The sequence below is a fragment of the Hyperolius riggenbachi genome, chromosome 12 (genome assembly GCF_040937935.1).
Source record: "Hyperolius riggenbachi isolate aHypRig1 chromosome 12, aHypRig1.pri, whole genome shotgun sequence".
Classification (NCBI taxonomy): Eukaryota; Metazoa; Chordata; class Amphibia; order Anura; family Hyperoliidae; genus Hyperolius; species Hyperolius riggenbachi.
In genome coordinates, this window is record NC_090657.1 from 188,327,208 (window position 1) to 188,353,998 (window position 26,791).

The following is a 26,791-nucleotide window of genomic DNA, read 5'->3' on the forward strand; positions in this document are numbered from 1 at the left end:
AGCGCCCAGGTTCCGCACTCAGACCACCTGCTTCGATGTTAGGTACTTACATAAGTAGTGGGACGCCTATGGGTCCTCTTTGACCACACCGCTGCTGGGCAGGACCATCTTCCTCTTCACAGCTGCACTACTGTCCGTGAAAGAGCACAGCCATACTGCACATGCACAAGTATGGTCTGCACCAGTGCAGTAGCCCAAAGCCACTTGTACAGAGGAAAAAGCCATGCATGCGCAGCTTCATGCTACTGTGCACACAAACCGCATTCATACACAGACGGGAGCAGGACCATGAGAACATATTCTACAAGCTCTTGTTGTGAGAGGGAGAAGTTCCCATATGTTTAGAGGGTCCCAGTGCCGGATCGGTGGAGAGGATAGAGGAAGCCCCAGGAATATCCTTTTTCCTTGCTGCGTTCTTGTCCATGTATGACCAGGCAACACTGCGCAGGCGCAAGTACAGCCCATGCCTGCGCAGTAGCACAAGGTGCTGGAGCACAGCAGAAAAAGCTGTGCACGAGCGGCTGCGTGCTACTGTACAAACATGGGCCGTACTTGCGCCTGCGCAGTGCTGCCTGGTCATACAAGGACGGAATATGTCCCAGCGCTGGAGGGTAAAGAAGAGGGGAAGTCCGTGGATCAGGGCTTGTCCGAACTATTTTTTGTGTCAGGCACCCTCCTCAGGCAGGCCCAGCTCTTGTTTGCACTTGGCTCCACCCCCAAAGCCAAGACATTGATGCTCTGCCCCCTCCAGCTGAAAAATCTGGTGCTAGGCACACTCCCTGCCCATGAAGATGGACAGCATTGCTCTGGATTATCCAGATACTCTTCCAATTTTCACATGACGCTGGATGTTATTTCATGATTGCACGCATATTGGATTGGATAACATTTATTGATACAACCCAGTGGATGGTTTCAAAATAGGAACAATTATCTTAAAGAGAACCTGTACTGAAAAAAAGGGCCCCTGGGGGGTACTTACCTCAGGAGGGAGAAGCCTCTGGACCCGATTGAGGCTTCCTCCGTCCCACTGTGGTCTCTCTAGGTCCCTCCAAAGCCACAGCCGACCAATTGTTTATGTGGTCAGAGCACGGAGCCAGCGGGCAGACACTGACAGGTAAAGTATGCACGCACGGAGCACATTTTACACTAGGAGGGAAAGCACCGGGGGTTCCGTTGTGTTCTTCCCTCGTCCTGATATCGCATACAATTAACGCCACACACTCAATCAAGCATGTCCGACCAACATCTTGCAGCATGTCCGACCGATACATGTGACTAATTTCAGACTTAAATTTGTTGCATCGATGATTGGACATGCTCTTGGCATCACTGTTTTGTATCTGATTCAACTATAATAATCAAATTGGATGGTCGACCAGCCGGCAAGTCAATTGATGCATGGCCACCTAAACACTGTGGCACTGTCTTTCTTTTCAAGTAACTTCATCACTGTCGTCAATCTGACCAATTACAATTCAATCAATTTTACACATTGTCAATCTTAAAGCACTACCGGGAGCAAAAATAAACAACTTGGGGGCATAGTGATCAGCAGTTCCAGACCCCACACAATAAAAAATACAGTTTGATCTATTTTTGATCAGGTTTCAATAGAAATCTGGTTGAAATTTTAATGCTGCAATGTGGTGCATCAATTGCTTCTCAAGTCTTACCTTTTCATTTGGGGGGGACCGATCAGTTATGTAATTAAGCCTAGTACACACATGACCAATTTTACCACCTCCATGTAGTATGAGAGCGTACGTGCACAATCTGTTCAGTGTGCTCCCCAGGCTCTTTTAGCCGGGTGTTCCACCCAGCTAGTTTTGGTGAGCACCTGGCTGTTATCACCTCCTCTGCTTTAACCTCCTTGGTGGTTATCGGGATAAACCGCAGCTAAGAGCGGTGATCCCGACCTCTGCTCGGGGTAGCCGCAGGAGGCTGAATGCAGAGCAATACGCGCTGCGGGAGCGTTTCTACATACCTCCCGGGGATCCCGACGTCGGGTGGCATTCTTCTTCCTCTCCTCCAGGGCTCTGCTTCCTGCTGGTGAGATCGCCGGCTGTCGTCATGACGACAGCAGGCAATTTCACTTTAGAGTTGCAGTGCCACCCAGAGGATGGAGGCTTAACTGCAGCGCTGGAGCCAGGGAGGTGAGTGATTGCTGGACACCTGCAGATCTCCCTGGCAGCGTGATTTTTTCCAGGTTTTAGGGTCTGCACCGCTTTTAGACCCTAAAATCCGGAAAGAATCAGAACGCCAAGGGGGTTAAGCAGAGTTGCGCACAGAAGTGTCGACCCTGCATTCTCTCATCTCGCCCCACCCGGCTACTTTTTCATGTCAACCGGCTGGAAAAAATTTCTGGGGAGAACACTGCTGGTCATAGTATTCAAAACTTGTCAGCCCTCACACTATATGGAAATGGTAAAATTGGATGTGTGTATGCACCCTTATGCTAGGAATACACGATTCCTTTTTGAAGCGATTAGATCATGGGTCTCAAACTCACGGCCCACTTGCGGCCCTCGATGCAGTATTTTCTGGCCCGCGCCGTCCCATATAATCTGCCGCATCCGCATCCCCGCCGCATCCATCTCACTGAAGCGAACTATCTTGTATTTAAATTTAACTTACAGTTCGCTTCAGTGGTCCCATACGAGTGATCCGCCGCGTCCCAGCCTCGAAACGAGGGCTGCAGAGCCCCCAAATCGGCCGGGGGGCAATCCTGGAAGGGGCAGAGCTGTCAGCTTCAGCTCTGCCCCTCCTGACGTCAATCGCGGCGCATCACCGCCTCTGCCCGCCCCTCTCTGTGAAGGAAAAGGGAGAGGGGCGGGCAGAGGCGGTGATGCGCCGCAATTGACGTCAGGAGGGGCAGAGCTGAAGCTGACAGCTCTGCCCCTTCCAGGATTCCCCCCCAGCGCGATTTGGGGGCTCTGCAGCCCTCGTTTCAAGGCGGGGACGCGGCGGATCACTCGTATGGGACCACTGGAACGAACTGTAAGTTAAATTTAGGAATAGGAAAAAAAGATTGCTTCAGTGAAAATGTAATTTTGAATAACAGTCAATGTGTGGTGGGGGGCGGGAGCTGCTGATTGATGTCACAACAGTGACTGAGTGACATTAAGCATGAGATTGCTGCACAGGTATAAGTTCCCACAGAAAGAGTTAGTCATTATGTGGGCTGAAACCTGATGCAAAACCTTTTGCTAATGAGCCATTGATTAACTCTTTACTTTTACACGTTTTCCTCACCTAATAAGCTACAAAAATCAATGCAAGGGGTGGGGGGCGGAACCTGCTGATTGACATGCCAACTTGACAGTTATATTGGAAGAGTGGAAGACGTTCTGTGTGCACAATTAGCTGCTAAGGCAGACAATTATAATTAGAACAGACAAAAGGGAGAGAATTGGACTTTGTCATATCTTCATCATGACTTCATCAAAGCCTGCATATAATTAAAACTGTTAATATGTTCATAAGAAATAATTAAAACTGTTAATAATGACAATTGAGCACTTTTTTTTTGTGAAATCCCTTATGCGGCCCTCCCTCATCCTGACTTTGCCTCCTGCGGCCCCCAGGTAAATTGAGTTTGAGACCCCTGGATTAGATGGTTCGATAGATAATTTCCGACATGTCCGATCTCCCTTTCCATCCTTTCGTCGCTTGATTTCTGACAGAAGTAAATGGAAAAAAGATAAGAATCGAGCGGCTAAAACCAACAAGAGGAGAATCGAGCGTCAGAAACGAACCGGGTATTCCCAGCATTAGGCTACAATTGACCTGTGGATGGTTACCTTCGCAGACCAACACATGGACGCTTATTGGTTGCCATAGACACTGCACATTGCCCATTTCATTATGGCTAGGATCACACTTGTCTGTGCAGTAAAGTGTGCATTATATTTAATAATCTGGCTTTTTAGTAAGAGGGAGCACACTTGTCAGACCTTGACGGTTTCCACTAGTGTCAAATTCGGCATGAATTTGTACTATTTCCCCGCAAGTGAGATGGCCGGAGAGACACTGTCTATCTGTTCAATTGCTTAGTCATCCAGATCGCACTACTGTGTAAATCTGGACAGCATGTTGCAGATATCCGTAGCATGCAACCAAATCCATATAGCCGTGTGGTACAGCTTAGCGAATTCAGCAGCGTCTTCACAGCACAATAAGAGGTGCCACCAAGATGTAAACAGCCGCTGCTTGGAGTTGAAACCGGCCCTGAGTTTTCTTTGCACAGTTTTCTACATGTGTAGAAGTTGGAAAATGTGCACATTTTCTCACATCTAATGTAATTGATAGAGAAAATGCACATAGTGCTGCACTGCTGTCAGTTTTTTTTTTTTTTACTGTGTGCAAAAAACGCACTTAAAGGGAACCTTAACTGAACGGGGGGGGGGGGGGGGTAAAGAGTTTAACTTACCTGGGGCTATTACCAGCCCCCTGCAGCAGTCCTGTGCCCTCGGAGTCGCTCTGGAATCCTCCGGTCTCCCGCTGTCACTTAGTTTCGTTTTTGACGACTCACCAGTCGGCCGGCCGCCATGCATATTATTGGACGCATTCCCTACTGCAATTAGCGCTGTTGCGGACCGCAAAGCGTACACAAATACGCGTTGCCACATTCCGCACGCATAGATATGTGGCAACGCGTATCTTTGTACGCTTTGCGGTCCGCAACAGCGCTAATTGCAGTAGGGAATGCGTCCAATAATACACATGGCGGGCGGGCGGCCGGCTGACTGGTGAGTCGTCAAAAACGAAACTAAGTGACAGCGGGGGACCGGAGGATTCCAGAGCGGCTGCGAGGGCACAGGACTGCTGCAGGGGGCTGGTAATAGCCCCAGGTAAGTGAAACTCTTTACCCCCCCCCCCCCGTTCAGTTAAGGTTCCCTTTAAGGGTGAACTACCGCATTGATTAACATTGGTTTTTAGTTGTCCTATGCAAAAAGAACAAAAACTAAAAAAAAAAAAAACTCACATGAAAACAGACAAGTGTGCTGCCAGCAACAAAACAAATCAAATCTATGTTTTACAGAAACACATGCGTTTTTGATAACCATAGGAATGTACTGTATGCAAATTGGTTGCAATAGGCATACAGTATGCTGGAATAAGCAACATGCTGTACGGTTTTAAAACAGACATTGCAAATCGCAAGAGACACATTTACTATACAGCCCATAGACTTGCATTGAATGCGATCTCGCTGGCATTTTGACGCACATTGGATTTAAACAAGTGTGCTCCTAGCCTATATCAAATGATAAGGAAACCTGTGATTTAGGCCAGTTTTACACCTGTTGTGTGCAATGCACCCTACCATAGAAATGAGGCTTCACGCGATGCATATGCATAGGCCCGCCCCCTGGCTAGTGATGTACCCCTGCTATGCAGGAACGACATCAATGGGATTCACATCAATCCGCGCCTCACTCCCGTCATGCACACTGTCTGTGTCGCTCCTTGACTTGCGTTACTGCATGATCAGTGCGGTAAATGCAGTTGATGCAGTAACGCGCTGCAGCCTGTGCTTAGCATTGTGGTGATTTGGGTGCTTCCGCCGCATTGTGTGAACTGTACAAGTCTCCACAGACTTGCATGGCTCATGTGGCAAGGGAGAGTACCGCAACAAAGTGTGCAGGGAGCCTAAGGCCTTGTGCACATCATAAATCGCAAGCGCTGACACCAGCATTTTGCAATTTTGTGTGCAATTCTCTTTTTTTACCTGCGCGCGTTAGTTTTTTTTTTTTTACAACGCTTTTCTAAGCGCTTGAGCAGAGCGATTTGTTTTTTCACTTCCTGACGTCGGTCAGTAAGTGAACTCTTTGACCCAGAAAATAATAAAAGCAATGTATTTATTCATAAAAGCGCTCAGGAAATCGCTATACAAAGCGCGTTGTGATTTCTATAACTTCCATCACAGGCAAAAAAAAAAAAAAACTGAAGATGGTACAAGCAGCGCTTTGGTGATCGGATCAGAATCAAACCGCTCATATGTGAACGCTCTCATAAGTAATCATTGCACAAGCACTTTTAGGGCAATTTCTGAAATCGCCTGCGCTCAAAAACATCCGGAAACACCCTTAGCGTGAACAAGCCCTCAAAGTATATTATACCCAATTATAGCACAATCCTGGCAAATATCGATGTGACAAGCTGCACCTGTTATGTTAACCATAGAAGAGGTTACATGGCAAGCACCATCTCCCATGTAGTTCATGCTATAATACAGCTGAGAAACACTGCTGCATTCTTTTCTATAACAGAGGTACTGCCTAATATACTCTCTACGCTGCCAACAGCTTTACATAGAATACCCATACACACAGAAAATATATATATATATAATAAACTAATACTATTAGTCTGGAAGCCCAGCACACCTTGCATTACCGCACCCACGACGCCATTTTGTTTAGTAAGGCCAACTCCTGCGCACCCGGCTTCAGCTGCATGAGGAACACAGCAAACCCCGCCCCTCAGTGCTCCAGATGGGTGGAGAGCAGTGCAGAGGCTCAGAATGATGACGTCACACAGTGCAAGCTTTGCTGAGGATAGATAGATCTGAGGTGAGGTGGAGCTGCTCTGTATGCTTTCACATGGCAATAATGTACATATAGGACCTGTGGAATGTCCTGCTAGTAATATATACTGTACTGTTGTAATACTTTTCTCCTGTAAGATTTCTCTACATTGCTAAGTCATTAAATTACCCATCTAAGCATAGCTAAGGCTGTCTGCAAAATGTACACTGCAGATGGTTTTGAAGGACAGGTTTGAGTATAAAGTCATGTGTACATTGTACTGTGTTAAGGCTCCTACACATGTCCAACAAAGCGCACAACCAACTCCACAACATGACTGACCCCACAACAAACCGTTTACGCGACTTGTATTTTCTGCGCACTGACCAATCCATTTACATACTGCACACAAACAAAACAATGGACTGCACAACATGGCTGCATTCAAAACAAGCTCACGTCGCTCAAATGACTTGTACACACGTGGCCAGCTGCACGATATCAGCCCAACAGTCATGTGAGTGATCCGCCGGTTGAGACAGGCAAACTACCTGTTATCAGTCACTCGTTTAGTTGTTTTCGACGCATTCGCATGTCTGATTGTTGTCCAACAGACCAAAATCAGACGACAATCCGGTGGTTTGGTTGAGCATGTGTGTGCCCATACACTCCTTGATTTGTGTCATCAATATCTGGTAGATGTGATCATAATGATGGAATCTCCCAGAGATGAAGCCTGGTGAGAATCTGCCAAGACTATTAAAGGACTTCCGAGGCCAAATAAAAAAAAAAGTTAAATACCTAAAACATATTTGAAGGCACGGAGGATGCCGTTCCGCTGGGCCCCCCGCCGTTCAATAGCCCCCTGAGCCAGCTCCCGACCTCATGGCCCGAGTCGGGATCTCCTGCCTCTACAAACATGGCCGCATGAGCTGGCAGCGGCTGCACGGTCCGCATAACCGCGAGTGCGGCTGCGCAACTCTAGGGCCAACCCCCGATCCACGCTACTGTAACGTGGATCGTGGGGTTGGCCCTAGAGCTTCTCAACCGCACCCGCGGCTATGCGGACGGCGCAGCCGCGGCCATGTTTGTAGAGGCAGGAGAGCCAGGGCCATGAGGTCGGGAGCCGGCCTGGGGGGGCTATTGAGCGGCGGGGACCCGGTGGAACAGCACGGAGGGCGTGGACGGCGTCCTCTGTGCCTTCAAATATGATGCAGGCATTTAACTTTTTTTTATGAGATAGACATGGGTATGTACAGTGCCTAGCACACAAATAACTATGTTGTGTTCCTTTTTTTCTTTCTCTGTCTGAAAGAGTTAAATATCAGGTATGAAAGTGGCTAACTCAGTCCTGACAGGAAGTCACTACAGTGTGACCCTCACTGATAAAAAAAAATCAAACTATAAAACACTTTCCTAGCAGAAAATGGCTTCTGAAAGCAAGAAAGAGGTAAAAAGGGGAATTTCTTATCAGTGAGGGTCACACTGTAGTCACTTCCTGTCTGAGTCAGGACTGAGTCAGCCACTTACATACCTGATATTTAACTCTTTCAGGCAGAGAAAGAAAAAAAGGAACACAACATAGTTATTTGTGTGCTAGGCACTATACATACACATGTCTATCTCATCATGTCACATGTCATAGTTACTTGGGTTGAAAAAAGACATACGTCCATCGAGTTCAACCAGAGAACAGTACAACACCAGCCTGCTCCCTCACATATCCCTGTTGATCCAGAGGAAAGCGAAAAACCCCTACAAGGCATGGTCCAATTAGCCCCAAATAAGAAAAAAATCCCTCCCGACTCCAGATGGCAATAAGATAAAATCCCTGGATCAACATTATTGGGCATTCCTAGTAATTGTAGCCATGGATGTCTTTCAACACAAGGAAAGCATTCCAGCATGTCACTTCAGGTATCCTTTAATCTGGCATGCTGGAAATATCTCACTCAAATGGGTGACCTTTGATTCACAGAACACCCGCTGCTTGATGCATTTGTGCCCATAAAGCTAGATTTACACAGTTGGAAACAAACTACAAATAACGATATCCTCGATCCAGGGTAAAACAACTTTAAACAATTGATATACACTGAGCCCAGAAGACTGCAACCAATGGGTCAAGATGACATTGTGGATATGCCAAGAATGGATAAGAACAAGCCATTAATAATGGAAACAATATATTTATTCTTGCCCCCCCTTCCCCTGTGCCTAAAAATCATATATATCCTTGTCCTACAATCCTTGAGCCATTGGGCTCCTGGTTTCTATCAGTCCACAAATACTTTGAGGTCATGGGTCACCTTCACGGATGGTGCAAGGATGGAGTAATACATCATCTGGGTCTCTTGAAGAGCTTGAGCACTGTCAGTTATTTTGTGTGGTTCCTTTTTTGAACAATAATTGTGTGGCCTGTCGTTTATTGTTAGGTTCAAATGACTAATTTATCATGTGTACGTGATTGTATCTGGATTGGGACTAAGGCTGGGTCCACACTAGACCCGGTTGCAGGACGGACCCTGCAGTCCGGATCAGGGGAAGTACCCACCGTACTGCAAACTGATGAAAGTGCATCAGTTTTGCATCAGTTTTGTATCAGTTTCCGTTCAGGTTTTTCCCTGACAGAAAACGTCTCTATCATTAGGAAGGAGTGGGAGGATTTTTTGGGCCAATCATAAAGCTCAGGCTATCCGTTTTCACATCCGTTTTTTGCCTGTGGAGCTGGAGATGCGTTTTCTCATTGCTTTCACTACCCCTGCGTGTATCCGTGGTCCTGATCCGTTGCGTGAAAATGCAGCAGATCCGGACCTTCCGTTCAGGTTTTCAAAACGGGTCCCCGCAAACGCAGACGGATCCGTTTTTTACTTGGGTGAGGCTGGCTGCTATTTTAAACATTAGTATCCGGGACTCCGTTTTTCATCAGGTTTGAAAAACGCAGCCACGGATACGTTTCCGGACCTAGTGTGGACCAGGCCTTAGCCATTTTCTCGTGCTCTGCAGTGAGGCCTCCTTTAAATTAGGCATGCTATACAATAAGCCCTGGGACCCACTAGCAGCCTTTTCTGACTCCCCAGTGGTGCATGCTTTGCAGGCAGCCTCACCTGTGCACAGGTGGGGTAATTAGTGTCTCAGCTAGGTGGATTGCATGTAGCAATGTAGTTGGGGAGTCACGAGGACAGGTTTGAGAAACACAGAGGGTAGGTGCACACATAACATAACATGAAAGGCTGCGTTTTATGTCACATGCATATTTTTTTTTTTGTGTGTGAGTATTTCCTACGTTAGATCCCGTTCACATTGCACACGTTGCCGTCCGGATTGCCACGGCAACGCGTGCAGGAGGCCGACACGCACAACATCAGAAAGTGCATAGACTGCACTGTCTGATGTTCATACTGCATGCGTTCCGGACCTGTGAGGTCCGCGAACGCATGCTGCACACATTTTTTAACAAAACGCGCGGCTGACTCATTCACTTTTAGTGAATGGGATCATCCACGCAACGCATACAAACGCAGATGGTGTGCGTTCGTACGCGTTGCGTTCCGATCGCATGGCCATCTGCGTTTGATGTGAATGTAGCCTGAGGGTTTTTACCGTAGATGCGATTTTGAATCGTTTTGTGTGCATTTTAATGCATTTGCGGTTTGAATATAGAAAACGCCAGTACGTTTGGAAGCGTTAGTAAGAAGACAACAGAAAGCGGAAATACATCACAAAACTTTTTTTTTTTTTTTTAGAAAAACGCATACCATTGCTTTCCATTGACTTTCATTATGTGCGTTTTTGATGCGTTTTTGCTTATTATGCAACAAAACCAGCGTTTTTGAAAACACATGCATAGAAAACGCATATGCGTTTTTGATATGCGTTTTTTCCTGTGGCCCATAGACTTCCATAAGAGGGAAAAACACAGCATTTTCCGCAACGCTAGCGTTTCTGCTAAGTGTGCACCTAGCCTGAAATAACACAATAGGGCATGCATACGAACTTGCCCATATACTGCATATTTGTGCCTCCATGGATTCTGCCGTTTCAGTGCATTATCTGTAGCGCGCTTAAGCATCCCATATTGGCCTTGATTCATAAAAAGCAGTGCGATAAAAAAAATCTTGTCGGGAAAATACCGCACTCAGTATTTTCCCGGTGTTATGAGCAGCACGGTGGTGTAGTGGTTAGCACTCTCGCCTTGCAGTGCTGGGTCCTCTGTTTAAATTCAAGCCACAGTACTATCTGCACGGAGTTTGTATGTTTTCCCTGTGTCTGCGTGGGTTTACTCCAGGCACTCCGGTTCCTCCCACATCCCCAAAAACATACAGATAAATTAATTGGCTTCCCACTAAATTGGCCCTAGACTATGATACATGATACATACATAGACATATGACTATGGTAGGAATTAGATTGTGAGCCCCTCTGAGGTAAGTTAGTGACAAGACAATATACTCTGTACAGCACTGCGGAAAATGTTTGCACTATATAAATACTAAATAATAATAGTACATTTGGGGATAGCGAATGAAAATGCGCGCCTCCGGTTATATGGGCGTGCTTTCTTCTGAGCCCCATATCAATGGCCGAGGCTATTAGAAGCTTTTTTGAAATCTTCTCATAAACCTCACAAATCCGTATATATTTATCTATGAGTGTGATGTCCCTGTGAATAGAATGAGAGGCCTGTGGAGGAAGACGAGGTTAATGAGGACAAATATCTCTTTCAGCACGCAGACGCTCTTTATTGGAGATGAAAGGGTACGGGCGGGATACGGAAGCTGCGGTGACAATGGCGGAGATTCCATAGGAATGCATTGTGTGGCGGCAGCTTTCCCTGCTGATCTGTCAGACTGCGGCAAACAATAATAACAAGGAGGCTTTTGTTCTGCCTAAACGGTTCCTAATGATCTTCTTTGTAAACAGTCACACCAAACTCCCTGAACAAGTCCCTCTTTGAGGAGCTTTCTGAAAAGGAAAATCGCAGCAGGAGTGGGACAGTGAGCCAGACTAGGGCACAGAGCCCCCCTAAGCTTCTAAACATGTCAACCTCCATATCCCTCTTGCTTCAGGAACCCAAGGTGTGAGACCTATGGAGGCAGCCATATTTATTCCCTTTTTAAACAATACCAGATGCCTGGCAGTCCATCTGATCCTTCTGGTCAGTAGGGTCTATATCACACACCTGAAACAAGCATGTAGCTAATCTTGTCAGATTTGTCATAGACATCTGATCTGAATGTTTGTTCAGGGTCTATGGCTTAAAGGACACATCTGAGGACTGCAAAAATAAAAAAAATCCAGTTACCTGGGGCTTCCTCCAGTCCCTGCCAGCCGTCCTGTGCCCATTTCGCAGCTCAGCTCCACGGTGGTGGCCCGGGGCCCCCTCTGGTGCAAGGCGCCAACTGCGCGAGCGGCTCTCAGAGTCGCGCTGACGTCATCCGGACTGTACTGCGCAGAACAGCCCGGATGACGTCAGTGCAACTCAGTGAGCCGCACAGTGAAACGCAACAAGATTCAGGAAGATGCAAACCTGGTGAGGTCGGCCTCTGCACCAGAGGGGACCGGGAGACAATGGAGCTGCGGCGAGAGCACAGGATGGCTGCCAGGGGCTTGAGGAAGCCAGATGTAAGTGGACTTCTTCTTTTTCTTTGGACCTTCCCTTTAATGTATTAAAGGCTGAGGATCAGCTGGACAGCCGGGAAATGTGTATTATTTTAAAGGACAGAAACATGTCAGCCTCCATAGCCCTCTCACCTTGAGTTCCCTTTAAAGCAATCTGGAAGTTGTTTTAAAAGAATATACAGTATATATAGATACACGCCTCATTAGTGGGAAGCGTCTGGATAGTCCAGAAGCTTCCCATATTTTCATATGCCCCACCGTTCCTGCACTGAGTCCCTCTAAACACATTTAACCCAGTGGGTCACATATTTTTCATCAGTGTACAAGCACAGTGGTAGATGAGTGTGGCCGCACCAGAAAAGGATTAAGATGAAATGGGGATCTATGCAAGATAGCAGTTTCTTTTTCAGTTTTTGTCCACTACTGATAGTCACCTGGGTTTTTTAGTAAGATTTTGTGGGGACTAGCTCCTGCCAGGCCCCTGGACTCTCTCCAGGCCTGGACTGCCACACTCGCACTGCATCAATTTTTCTTCTTTAAAGTCATTGGAAGTCATTTTTAAAAGAATTAGAACTACTGCGCCTGCGCAGTCCGCTCCAGTCCACGTGGCAGTGATTGACAGCACCACTCGCGCAGGCGCAGTACAGGCCGACCTGGAGGTAGGCCAGACGTGATTGCCGGGGCCCGGGAGTGAGCTGCGGCGAACGGCTGCGGGGAGAGCTGCGGCGAGGGACATGCTGGGAGCTTAGGGCTGGAGGAAGCCCCGGATAAGTAGCACCTATTTTTGTCATTTACCCTGATAACGCCTTTAAAGAGAGACTGAAGTCCCTCAAAATACAGGTTTTTATTTTAAAAATCTCTTTAACATCAATGCCCTAACTAAAACGCTGCATCCCCGCGGCTGCCCACTCACTATATCCCCCAAACTCCCCGGGGCACATTACGGGGACGCTTCCGTGAAGAGGCAGAGCTTTGGGCTGTAGCTTAACACGCGTCTATCTGCGCAGATCGCCGCCTCTGCCCGCCCCTCTCAGTCTTCTTTCACTGAGAGAGGTGGGGGAGAGGCGGAGATCAGTGGAGAATTGACATGGAGGTAGAGCCGGGCAGAAAAAACCACGACCAAGAAAATCGTGGATTTTTGCTTGGGAGTTTGGGGGGATTTATTTAGTGTTCAGCCACAGGGATGCAGCGTTTCAGTTAGGGCGTTGATGTTATAGAGATTTTTAAAATAAAAACCTGTATTTTGAGAGACTTCAGAGTCTCTTTAAGGAGCGGGAAGGCTCTGGATCCTATAGAGCAGGGGTCCCCAAACTTTATCGCTCAAGGGCCAGGTCAACATACTTCAGACTGCTGGGGGGTCGGGACAAACATAAAATGATGATGAAAAACTTTACATTGAATTTAAGTTATGATTCCTCCCAGTCATACCCAGGGGAGAGTTCCCACAATCATGCCATTCAGCCATGCCCCCCCCCCCCCCCCCCCCCCGAAGAATGTCTTTGTGCACCAGACAGTGAAGCATACACAGGTGACATCCTGCCCTCCAGTTGGACAGCAGAAGCAAGCGAATTACTGCTCACTGGCTTCTATAGTATGTGGATGGGTGGTGCCAGCACTATTGTTCTATATGTGGGCCGCCAATATTTATAGGTACAGTGGGCTGCATCTATAAGCTATACATTTTGTGTTTGCGGGCCGCAGTTTGAAGACCAATGCTATAGAGCCTTCCCTCTCCTCTCCCGTTGCCCTCGTCGCAGCGGCAGCTCCTTGGTTTGAATCCTCCTCCACGGGGGACTTTGGGAGCCAAATCTTCCAGAAGACAGGTGGCACCATACTGCGCATGTGTGAGAGGGGGCGCTCGCACATGTGTAGTATGAAGCAGCCCGTCCTCGGGGGCACTCGGGCTCCCGAAGACTTCTGAAGCCTCCCTTCAGTGGCAGAGAGAGCAGTATTTGACCAAATTTGGTTGAATACTGCTACCGGGGAGCCAGCGCTGGAATGGGGACTGTGAGAGGAGCAGGAACGCTCTATAGGACCCAGAGCCTTCCCTCTCCTTAGATGAGTATATGGCTTTTTTTTTTTTTAAATGAATTCCAATGACTCACATCTAAGCGCTAACCGCAAACCGCTAGTGTTTTTACAAAACGCTACTCCTATTCTACCCTATGACAGTGTTCTCACTGCTGCGATCACGGGCGTTTTGCGATTATCACTAATCGCAAACGTATTACAGGCAGCCGTTTACCGGCGATTGTGGAGCGATTGCAATTAACATGTATGTAATCGCTAATTGCGATCACTCCCAAAACGCTAATTTGTCCAGTAATTTTTGTGCATTTATCGTGGAAAAATTGCTCCCGCAAAACCCTAGTGTGAATGGGCCCTAAGGAGACTTAAGGATTGCTTTAACATATGCTGGTGGGTATAAAACCCTCTTTGATCTTTTCTCAGTTTAGGCCTGGATTCTTATTCACAAACATGCATGTAATTCATATTTTTCCTAATTTAAACAATAAATTCCATATAATCTGTAAAGGAATTTCTGTAATTGTGATCCACATGTAAGGCCCAGTGCACACCAAAAACCTCTAGCAGATCTGCTAACGCTAGAGGATTTTGATGCAGATTTCAGAGCAAGTAGGCATGGTTAGAGGTGTTTTCTAAACATGCCTAGCGTTTTTTGGGGCGTTTTTGTGTAGCAGATTTCATATATTGTTACAGTAAAGCTGTTACTGAACAGCTACTGTAACAAAAACGCCTGGAAAACCGCTCAGATCTAGCATTTTTCAGAGCGGTTTTCCACTTTCTTATACTTTAACACTGAGGCAGAAACGCCTCAAAAATAAAAAAAAAATGCTGCAGACCTCGACTTTGCGTTTGTGGAAAAAACGAACCTCTCTGGTGTGCACCATCCCATTCACTTTCATTAGCCAAGCGGTTTTCCCCCTGCAAACGCTCCAGAACCGCTGCAGTGTGCAGCAGCCCTAAGTGAATGATGAGACCTTATGCTAACACAGTTGTGTTTGCCTCCACAGGTCACATAGGAGATCTGCTTGTACTGAGAAGCCCTGTACACCTCTGCCGGCACAGGTCAGCTCTATGTAGATTACTGTAGCTCATTATATCTGTAGAGCACCAGATTGCAGAGTCACACATTTTATGAACCCCCTATGACATACCAAATATCACTTGGGCTCGGTTCACACCTGAGTCGGGAATCCAATGGCCATTTGGAGTGCTCAGTGCAGTGATTGCTCTGATGGTGCCTTGAGGTCCGCTTGGAGTCTGGAGCAGATGCGTTTCCACTGTAGGCTTCTATGGGAAAAGCATTGTCTAGAAATATTGCACAGGTTGGGACTTTGGGAAGTGTGAACGGATCGTATTACGAACATGGGATCCGTCAACTGTCCATTTTCCAGGCCAGCAAAAAGGTAAAAAAAAAAACACTTGTTATACATTCTGATGTGAACCGAGCCTTAAAGGAACACTGCGTATTCTGCGTAGTCTGTGCCTGCGCAGTACTCTCCCAGTGACATTAGCAGGAGCGAGTTCTGGCCGCGCAGGAGCAGTGGGTTTGCAACTTTAAAGTCGCAAATTCCGGAAGTGAACCGGCGGCGGGGACCGGAGGATCAGTGAGTGGCTGCGCGGGCACAGGATGTCTGCGGGGGACCATTAGAAGCCTCTGGAAAGTTCAGCTCTTTTTCCCCATAGCCCCTACAGTACTCCTTTAATCTCTATAGAGCACCAAATTTCAGTGAATGCCTGTTTAGTATTAGATCACAACGACTCCATGTGGAGTACAATATCTTAGTGAATCTGCGCAGTACCAAATCTCAATGATCTCTGTAGAATACCAGATCTCTGTGACTCTCTATAGACTACCAAACCTCAGTGAATCTCTGTAGAGCACCAAATCTCAATGACTCTCTGTAGAGCACAAAATCTCTGTGACCCTTTATAGAGCACCAAATCTCAGTGACTCTATAAAGCACCAAATCTCAGTGACTCTTTATAGAGCACCAAATTTCAGTGACTCTATAAAGCACCAAATCTCAGTGACTCTCTAGGGCACCAAATCTCAGTGACTGTCTAGGGCACCAAATCTCAGTGACTCTATAAAGCACCAAATATCAGTGACTCTCTGTAGAGCACCAAATCTCAGCGACTCTCTAGAGCACCAAATCTCAGTGACTCTCTGTAGAGCACCAAATTTCAGTGACTCTCTGTAGAGCACCAAATCTCAGTGACTCTATAAAGCACCAAATCTCAGTAAATCTCTGCCACTCTCTGTAGAGCGCCAAATATCTGTGACTCTGTAGAGCACCAAATATCAGTGAATTTCTATAGGACACCAAATCTCAGTGACTCCCTGTAGGGAACCAAATCTTAGCGACTCTCTATAAAGCACCAAATCTCAGACTCTGTAGAGCACCAAATCTCAGTGAATCTCTGTAGAGCAACAAATCTTAGCGAATCTCTGTAGGGCACCAAATCTCTGTAGAGCACCAAATCTCTGACTCTGTAGAGCACCAAATCTCTGACTCTGTAGAGCACCAAATCTCAGCGACTCTCTAGAGCACCAAATCTCAGTGACTGTAGAGCACCAAATCTCAGTGACTCTCTGTAGAGCACCAAATTTCAGTGACTCTCTGTAGAGCACCAAATCTCAGTGACTCTATAAAGCACCAAATCTCAGTAAATCTCTGCCACTCTCTGTAGAGCGCCAAATATCTGTGACTCTGTAGAGCACCAAATATCAGTAAATTTCTATAGGACACCAAATCTCAGTGACTCCCTGTAGGGAACCAAATCTTAGCGACTCTCTATAAAGCACCAAATCTCTGACTCTGTAGAGCACCAAATCTCAGTGAATCTCTGTAGAGCAACAAATCTTAGCAAATCTCTGTAGGGCACCAAATCTCTGTAGAGCACCAAATCAGCCACGGCAGGCACACACGTTCCGCAGTAGCTACTGAAGAGATTAATTTTACCTGTCGGTGTCATCATTTCCCTTCTTTCCCTATTTTCAACAGATAGGAAGATAGTCAATGAGATGTTGATTTTTATCCAATTTGACTGACAAATTAATACAGATTATATGCAGGTTAGAATTAGGCCAGTCAAAATAGTTAGGGAGTATGTTTGCTTTGTCCAGCCCCAAGCTGCATAAAATGTTGCATTAATAAGGTACCTACAGTGGGGAAAAAATAATAAAATACTTACCTCAGTAGAGGGAAGCCTGTTGATAACAGGGCTGTGGAGTCAGAGTTGGAGTCAAGCAATCGGAGCAATTTTGGGTACCTGGAGTCGGAGCTTAAGTCGGAGTCTGTGGTTTCATACGGAGGAGTTGGAGTTGGTTGATTTTTGTACCAAATCCACAGTCCTGGTAAGTATTATACTAAGGAGTCAGAGTCGAGGAGTCGGAGTAGGAACCATTTTGGGCACCTGGAGTCGGAGTTGTAGTCGGTGGTTTCATAAACTGAGGCGTTGGGAGTCGAATGATTTTTGTACCAAATCCACAGCTCTGGTGGATAGTCCAGACACTTCCCCGATCATCCTGTAGCATATCGTTCCAGCACAAGGCCCCCCTAACTATATGCGACAATGACTTGTTGAATCTGCTATCACACAGCCTTTCATGCACAGTTGTGACTGCTCCGCGCATGCAAGAGTATAGTCCGCGCTTGCCCAGTAGCACTAGATTGCATGTGTGTCTTTTTCTCCATTCACGCGTTGCTTCCTGCTATTACGCATGCGCGGGCCGCATTTGCACATGTGCAGTGCAGCCAGTCTTGTGCACAGAGGGGAGCAAGGCCAGGAAGAAGAAGACCACCCCGAGCAGCAGCTTTGGGCACGATTAGGATCTGGAAGGCCTCCAGACCATCCAGACGCTTCCCAATACTGAGGTAAGTACTGTATTTTATGGACTATAAGACTAACTTTTTCTCCCCCAAAAGTGGGGGAAAAAAGTCACTGCGTCTTATAGTCCAAATGCAGGGAGTTCCTGACTTGTGAACACCTGCCATTACAAACCCCCAACCCTCCGCAATGTTTGGGACTCCCTGTACTGTGCCCATGCAGAGAAGCACACATATGGACACAAAGGGGCATAGAGGAGAACACTTAAAGGGGCATAGAGGAGGACAGAAGTGGACACAGGGAGACAAGGTACAAAGGGGACATAATCCACAAGATGCCCCTTCATCATGGATGCACCAGGTTTAGTATATATTTTTCCCCCCTAGTTTTTGACCTCTAAACCGAGGTGCATCTTATGGTCAGGAGTGTCTTATAGTCCAAAAAATACGGTATATCACTTAAAAAAAAAACCTTAAGTCATTTAAAAATGCAGTTTTACTTACCTGGGGCTTCTACCGGCCCCCTGCAGTCGCCCTGTGCCCGCGCCGCTACTCAATGATTTTCCTGTCCTCCGCCATGGCTCAGTTTCGTCAACTGAGTCTGTCGCTGGTCACTGCGCCTGTGCGGCCCTGGCCATGCGCGTCCTCGTTCTTGCTCCCGTCGCCGGTTTGCTTTCAATATACATGGAATTCCTTGCATCCTATTGACCTCCTCTGCTGCAAATTTTTTTGACTTGCATGTGTATTAAATACAAATTGTATGCACTTTTGGTCAAGTATCTAATTGTATGTAGTCGTGGCATACAAGGAGCAGTGATTGAGAAGGTATACCTCTATAACATAGTGCAGAACACTCCCAGCCGCGGGAGCACGCCGGGCAGCACATGCTCGACTCGGGCAGTATTGTGGGTGACAGGAGCCACTCAGGGAAACAGCGAGGGACTGAGCTGCCTCAAGGGGACTTAAAGGACAGGTCTGAGGAAAATAAAAAAAGATCTGCTTACCTGGGGCTTCCTTAAAGCAAACATCTGAGGGGGGGAAATATCTACTTACCTGGGGCTTCCTCCAGCCCCTGGCAGCCGATCTGTCCCTCACCACAGCTCCGGGGTCCCAAAGTCGTCACCTCATATGCAGGTGCATGCAAGTGGTGCGCTCGTGGAGGTGCCGACCTGGCAAGGAGGGGGACCCAGGAGCTGCGGCAAGGGACAGATCGGCTGCCAGGGGCTGGAGGAAGCCCCAGGTAAGTAGATCTTTCCCCCCCCCCCCTCAGATGTTTGCTTTAAGGAAGCCCCAGGTAAGTATGGCACCTGAGATGTCTTTCATCACAGGTACACTTTAAATTGATATATTTTTTTTAATGTCAACTGTTAATATGAAGAAATACTAATGCTAATAGAAAGGACCCGTGTAGTTTTAATTCAAAAATTACATCTTTTACTGATTAATTTTTAGGGGCATATGTGGGTGTGGCGGGGGCGTGACTAGAGGATTGTTAGGGGCATGTCTTAAATTGTCCCACTTTCTCGTTACAAAAAGTCGGAAGGTATGCTAAAAGGCAAAGTCCACACTGCACTTCAAAAATAGACCACTTTCCAAAGCAGAGGCAGGTAGATAAACATTGATTCCATTGGATTTTATGTTATCTATAGGATCTGTTTAGACATGTCAATTTTCAACATATCGGTTGTCTCCATTGCGGTTTTGAAACACAAAATCTCGTCTCGTCTCGTACGAGTGTTCCGGACACTGTTTAAGCAAAGTATGCTGATGGACACTATGAAAGGCTATTAGGATGGACGACATCTGTTCTCACTAATGCTTTCAACGGAAATGGGACATGACGAATTCCTGCGCTCAGCCGCCGGGTATCATAAAATTAGCAGAGACAACAACCCTTGCCGGTAGTTAAATAGGATTGATGGTGGAAGTAGAATAAAATGATAAACAAAAAAAATCCAACTCAGACCGCTCTCAAAATCAGATCCGTCGCCGTTTGTTGTCAAAACTGCATGCTACAGTGGACACAGATGAATACACAAACAGTATATTGACGGACACAGCAGATCCATTTACTTGTGCTCATTTACTGGAGTCTAAAGGTCCGTACACACGCCGGACTGGAGGCAACGACGGGTCCGTCGTCACCTCCCGCTGGGTGGGCGTTCCAGCGACAGTCCGGCGTGTGTACAGTCTGTCTGCAGACTGATACGGCTGTTCCTGAGCGATCCGCCCGGCGGATCGCTCAGAAACAGCCGTATCAGTCCGCCGACAGTGCGTACACACGCCGGACTGTCGTTGGAGCGCCCACCCAGCGGGAGGTGACGACGAACCCGTCGTTGCCTCCAGTCCGGCGTGTGTATGGACCTTAAAGGCTGCCATACGCTGGTGGATTGTCACCAGATCGACCAACAGATAGATCCATCTCTGATCGAATCTGATAAGCCTGGGATCTAATGGCTTCCCATACACTGCACACAGATTTTTCATGCTGAAATCGATTCAAAACCTGTGGAGCTGCCGCCTGCCTCACGCCCCTGCTTCCCCGGCCAGCCGCAATACATCACCTGTCTGCCGGCACGAGTCCCAGGGTCCCCGCAGTCTCTTATTTCTTCCAGCATACTTCTCCATCTTCGCTTCACCTGTCCCGTCCTGTGACAAGCAGAAAGTTCAAACAGTAGAGCGCCCTCTACTGTTTGAACTTCGCTTTCTCACAGGACGGAACAGGAAGTGAAGAGAAGACAGAGAAGTGCCGGAAGAAGTGAGAGACTGCGGGGACCCAGGACTCGCGCTGGCGGTCAGGTGATGTATTGCTGCGTCGGTCGTCACCGCATCGAACGCCGCTAATAACACGCCCCTGACCCGCTGGCGATCGAGTAAAATTTTCCACCTGGACGAATCGACGTTTCGATGGGACATAGTTGTAATGTATGGGTACCTTTAAAGCCTTTGCAATTAAATACATTTTAAAGCCTATTTGCTTAACTTTTTCTACATGGACTTTTTATGGCGTTTTTTTTTTTAGTAAGGCTAAGTCAACACAGGCCTGGGAGCCTCTTAGCCAGCGATAAAACTCTGAGATGAAGTTCTCAGAAGGAGTTTATGAATCCCAGGAATCTTGTCCTTGTTAAAATACCCTTGATGTTTGCATGGCAGATCCCAGTGACCACAGCCTGGGAGCTATGACCCGTGATGTTATTCCAGTGCCCCAACTCCACTTCTCCCAACGTTTAATAGACTCTCGGCACAGAAGATGAGGCGCTCACCCATGCAAGGGCTTACTAGCTGCTCTTAAGTCTTCCTTTTTGTGGTTTTAGGTATGTTTGACAATTACATCTTCCTTTATCCTAGGCTTTCTTCCTTCTGACCCCAAGGTCATCTTTTAAAGCCTTGTCTCAGAGTTGAACTTTCTAAATCTCTACATGAAGCAGGACTATTTCTATTCAGTAGTGACAGAAGATCAATGATCGCCTGTTCATCACATTATCAAATCATAAATGGCTTTATTGGCATGAGCAAGTTACATACAGACATAACCAAAGTGATGTGAAATAGGGGACATGAAAGGGGGGGGGGGGGTGGTCCTGGGAGTTGGGGGTGGGATAGAGGTATAATTGGTAAGCAGTCTGGATATTTTTAGGTTTACAGTTCATTTATGCTTCTCTTGGTCTGTGACATAGTGTGCAGCAATTGTCACCGTGGATTCCTCCTTTCAGTCTTTGGCATGCTGTAACATAGTGTGCAGCAATTGTCACTAATTCTAGCGAAATGCAGTTTTTTTTCTCATCCTCTTAAAGCTACATACTCATTGCAGCGATGCAGGAAGAAGGATCCAGCGGGCAGCGACGTCCTCCCAACGACCTCTTCCAGCGGTCAATGGCGGCACTTCACTCTACACGAGATTACCTGATTGGCGCAAATGAGAAGTCAAGCGATTGTGTTACTTTGCGTGGAGTCATCGGGGACAGGGCTGTGGAGTCGGTACAAAAATCCACCCACTCCGACTCCTCAGTCAAGAATTCCTCTGGCTCCTCTAATTTGCATATTACAATCTTGTTGATTGAAAGTATGTAACATGAAATTCGTCTCTTAACTGCCAACGCTTAGGAATTTTAGAAGACAACTGAAATGAGAAGGATACGGAGACTGCAATATTTATTCCCTTTAGTCATAGACTAAAACTAGTCCTTGGTAAGAGTACTTGTAAAAGGTACAGCCCGGAACAAAGAACATCTATCAGGCCCTAGGCAATGTAACTGTGGGTACATGTAAAGGTCCGTACACACGCCGGACTGCAGGCAACGACGGGTCTGTCGTCCCCTCCCACTGGGCGGGTTTTTAGCTGACAGTCCGGCATGTGTACAGTCTGTCGGCGGACTGATAAGGCTGTTTGTGAGCAATCCGTTGGGCAGATCGCTCAGAAACAACCGTATCAGTACTACTGTGTAACAAACTAAACCTTAGACAGAAGAAATTAAAGTTTTATACATACCTGAGGCCTCCTCCAGCCCCCTTCAGGCTAATCAATCCCTCACTGTCCTCCTCCGCCACCTGGATCTTCTGCTATAAATGCAGGTGCTTGAGCCAGTCTAGCGTAGTGCGCATGCACACACTCCGCCGCCGGGAGCGTACTACACCTGCGCAGCACTGTTGCGCAGGTGCAGAATGCTCCTGGCTGTGGAAGCGGCATGCGGCCAGACTGCGCTGACTGGCTGAATTACCAGGACTCATAGCAAATCCAGGTGGTGAAGGTGGACAGTGAGGGACTGATTAGCCTGAAGGGGGCTGGAGGAGGCCCCAGGTATGTATACAATTTTTCTTTTCATCCTTCTCAGGTACCATTTAATTCGTAGTCACCAAACCAAATGTTAACAACATATCAAATTATTTGATTTCATGAGCAAAAAGAGTGCATACATTTGCATAAACCAGCATCAGTGCAGAATTATTTCCATCTCATTGACCATCTCTATTAGAGACACAGCTACACATCAGGCTTCTTACTTACAGCATAGATGTTATTTAGTATATATAATAGATTCCTGTGTACACATCATATATACAGTCACAATCAGATATGTATATCTGACTAAAAATACGGGGACTGCTTTATTGAAGCAGCACAAGTAGTTAATTTTGATTGGTTTATTTCATTTTTGTGGACTAAGCACAGCTATTACTGTATATATAATTTATGATGACTATTATCTGAGAAATAGAACATTTTATCATATTTTCTATTTTAATTACAGTTTTTATCATATTTTCTATTTTAATTACAGTTTTAATTAATTAGGAGTCGGTGTCTGTACATTTTTTTCCCGACTCCAGGCACCCAAAATTGCCCCAACTCCACGACTCCGACTCCACAGCCCTGGTCAGGGATCTTAAAGTTCCGATCTGCTGTGACGTTCGTTACACTTTCAGGGGGTTCCTCCCTTCCTGGTGTTATCACACTTTTCTCCCTTTACTCTTATTATGCACTTGTAATATTTATTCATGCTATTTGCACATGTATGTAATAATGTTTGGTTTTATATGTGTCACAATTTTGATACACGGTCAGTGCCACGTTTATGCTATATTGAGGTTCTTCAATGTTAACACTAGCACTTTGTAATTCCTCCGGTTCTCAGATATTGTGGGTTTATACATTGTCCCCCACCATATTTTAATGGTTTTTATGTTTGTATTTTCAATAAAGGATGGTATATTGCTTACTGATATAGCTGTTTTGGTGCGGTTTCTTTGAGGTCATTGCTTTTTGCTTTTGGTATATTTACTGTATTTTTGACCGTTCTGCACATTACAGACCCACCCCTTGTTTATACATATAGGGTGGCGTATTGATTGTAGGGGATGGTGCTCCCCGTATTGCTTTTTGCTTAACGTGACGTTCGTTATCGTCGTGAGACGCTAAGCAACGTTTGTGTGCTCTTGTACCTATGTCGCGAGATCATGAAGCTCGTTTTTGGGCCATACCACCACCACCAACAACAACCAGTTATGGGGGATAGGCTACAGACATGCAATGCAAGTCAAAACAGACTGTTAAAGGCAGGGCTGTGGAGTCGGGAGTCGGAGCACTTTTGGGTACCTGGAGTCGGAAAAAATACTCTGACTCCTAATGAATTTAAACTGAAGTAAAATGGACAATATGATAAAATGTTCTATTTCCCTGATAAGTCATCATAAATTATTTATATATACAGTAATAGCTGTGCTTAGTCCACAAAAATGAAATAAACCGATCAAAAAATTGTTTGAGCTGCTTCAGTAAAGCAGTCCCCGTATTTTTAAAGTCAGATATACACATCTGATTGTGACTGTATATATGATGTGTACACAGGAATCTCTTATATATACTAAATAACATCTATGCTGTAAGAATAAAGCCTGATGTGTAGCCGTGTCACTAATAGAGATGGTCAATGAGATGGAAATAATTCTGCACTGATGCTGATTGATGCAAATGTATGCACTCTCTTTGCTCATGAAATCAAATCATTTGATATGTTGTTAAAATTTGGTATGGTGGCTACTAATTAAAGGGTACCTGAGACGGATGAAAAGAAAAGTGTTATACATACCCGGGGCTTTCTCCAGCCCCCTTCAGGCCAATCAGTCCCTCGCTGTCCTCCTCCACCACCTGGATCTTCTGCTATGAGTCCTGGTAATTCAGCCGGTCAGCGCAGTCCGGCCATGTGCTTCTTCCACAGCCAGAAGCATTCTGCACCTGCGCAATAGTGCTGCGCAGGTGTAGTATGCTCCCAGCGGTGGAGTGTGTGCATGCACACTACACCAGACTGGCTCAAGTACTTAGACCCATAGCAGAAGATCCATGTGGCGGAGGAGGACAGCCAGGGACTAATTAGCCTGAAGGGGGCTGGAGGAAGCCCCAGATATATATATATAAAACTTTATTTTCATCTGTTTCAGGTTTACTTTGTTACACAGTAGTACTATACTCTACATATGCATTCCCCACAAAGCTGCAGGGAATCCACTGAGAAGGTTGTGCCCATTGAACACAGAGGTGTTGTCTATCACCCAAAAACCTGGTTCAGATTGTGCATGAAGAATGTGTAATAGAGGAAGAATCGCCTCATTCTCCTGCAGAGTACCTGCACATCACTCTTACATGTACCCACAGTTACATTGCCTAGGGCCTGGTCCATGTTCAGATTGTGCATGAAGAATGTGTAATAGAGGAAGAATCCCCTCATTCCCCTGCAGAGTACCTGCACATCACTCTTACATGTACCCACAGTTACATTGCCAAGGGCCTGAGGGTGTTCTTTGTTCCTGTCTGTACATTCTACAAGTACTCTTACCAAGGACTAGTTTTAGTCTATGACTAAAAGTATTAGAGGCAGAAGATCAGCCAAATAGCCAGGTAACTAGTATGGTTTAAAAGGAAATAAATATGGCAGCCTCCATATCCCTCTCACTTCAGTCACCTTTTAAAATTCCTAAACGTTTACAGTTAAGAGATGCATTTTATGTTACATACTTTCAATCAACAAGATTGTAATATGCAAATTGTCGGAGTCGGTGGAATCCTAAACTGAGGAGTCGGAGTCGGTGGAATCCTAAACTGAGGAGTCGGAGTCAGTGGATTTTTGTACCGACTCCACAGCCCTGGTAAAGGGGTACTACAGTGAAAAACTGTAAAATTTAAAATACGGTATGTGCAAAAATATACAAATAAAAAGTACATTTTTTCCAGAGTTAAATGAGACATACATTACTTTTCTCCTATGTTGCTGTCACTTACAGTAGGTAGTAGAAATCTGACAGAAGTGACAGGTTTTGGACTAGTCCATCTCTTCATAAGGGATTTTCAGCAAGGCTTTTATTCTTTATAAAGACATTCCCTAAAAAAGGATTTATACAAAGATGCTGGCCATCTTCCCTGCTCGCTACACAGTTTTTTGGCAGTTGGACAGAGCAACTGCCATTCACTTAGTGCTTTTGAAAATAAATATATCCCTGAGAATCCCCTATAAAGAGATGGACTAGTCCCAAACCTGTCACTTCTGTCAGATTTCTACTACCTACTGTAAGTGACAGCAACATAGGAGAAAAGTAATTTATGGCTCATTTTACTCTGGAAAAAATGTACTTCTTATTTGTATATGTTTATACATATTTTAAATTTTACAGTTTTTCGCTTAAACATCTTGCCAATACCATCTGCAAAGATGCTGGAACCAAAAACAATGCGGCCCCAAGGGACAGCTAGACACCGTATGACTATGATCCATACACTACACGATACATACATAGATATACGACTATGGTAGGGACTACTAGACTGTGAGCCCCTGAGGGACGGTTATGTGACAAGACATTATACTCTGTACAGCTCTATGTAAGATGTTGGCGCTATATAAATAAGTGTACTATTCTACCATGTGTTTTCTTAGATCCTGTCGTAAGCTTTCTAGGAAGAGCTGACTCCCTCTTGTACTCGCTATTGAGAGGAAATGCTCGGCATCATTCACTTGGTTGTCTTTGTTTAAGGAAGGGCTGTGGAGTCGGAGCAATTTTTGGGTACCTGGAATTGGTTTCATAAACTGAGTAGGAGTCGGATGATTTTTGTTTTAACTCCACAGCCCTGCTTTAGGTTACTTTTCATTTGTAAGTGGCTGGATAGTGTACTGGTTAAGGGCACTGCCTTTGACATGGGAGACCAGGGTTCAAATCCAGGCTAGGGTCTGTACCTATTCAGTAAGGAGTTCAAGGCAAGACTCCCTAATACTGCAGGGTGGCCTCTTA

The 26,791-nt window shown here is 46.1% G+C and overlaps 1 protein-coding gene across 10 annotated transcripts in view; it reads left to right on the forward strand.

Annotated features, from left to right (window-relative positions):
* Positions 1-26,791, forward strand: part of SPO11 (SPO11 initiator of meiotic double strand breaks) — a 693,959-nt gene that overhangs the window by 556,422 nt on the left and 110,746 nt on the right. The window contains exons 1-2 of one of the 10 annotated variants that reach the window (XM_068263155.1): positions 6,552-6,578; positions 15,191-15,245. The exons of 8 other annotated variants lie outside the window; for them this stretch is intronic. The gene's annotated coding sequence lies outside the window, so the exon portion shown is untranslated. Of the gene's footprint in view, positions 1-6,551; positions 6,579-15,190; positions 15,246-26,791 lie in introns of those variants that run through there. One more of the 10 variants, XM_068263156.1, reaches the window with a different exon arrangement.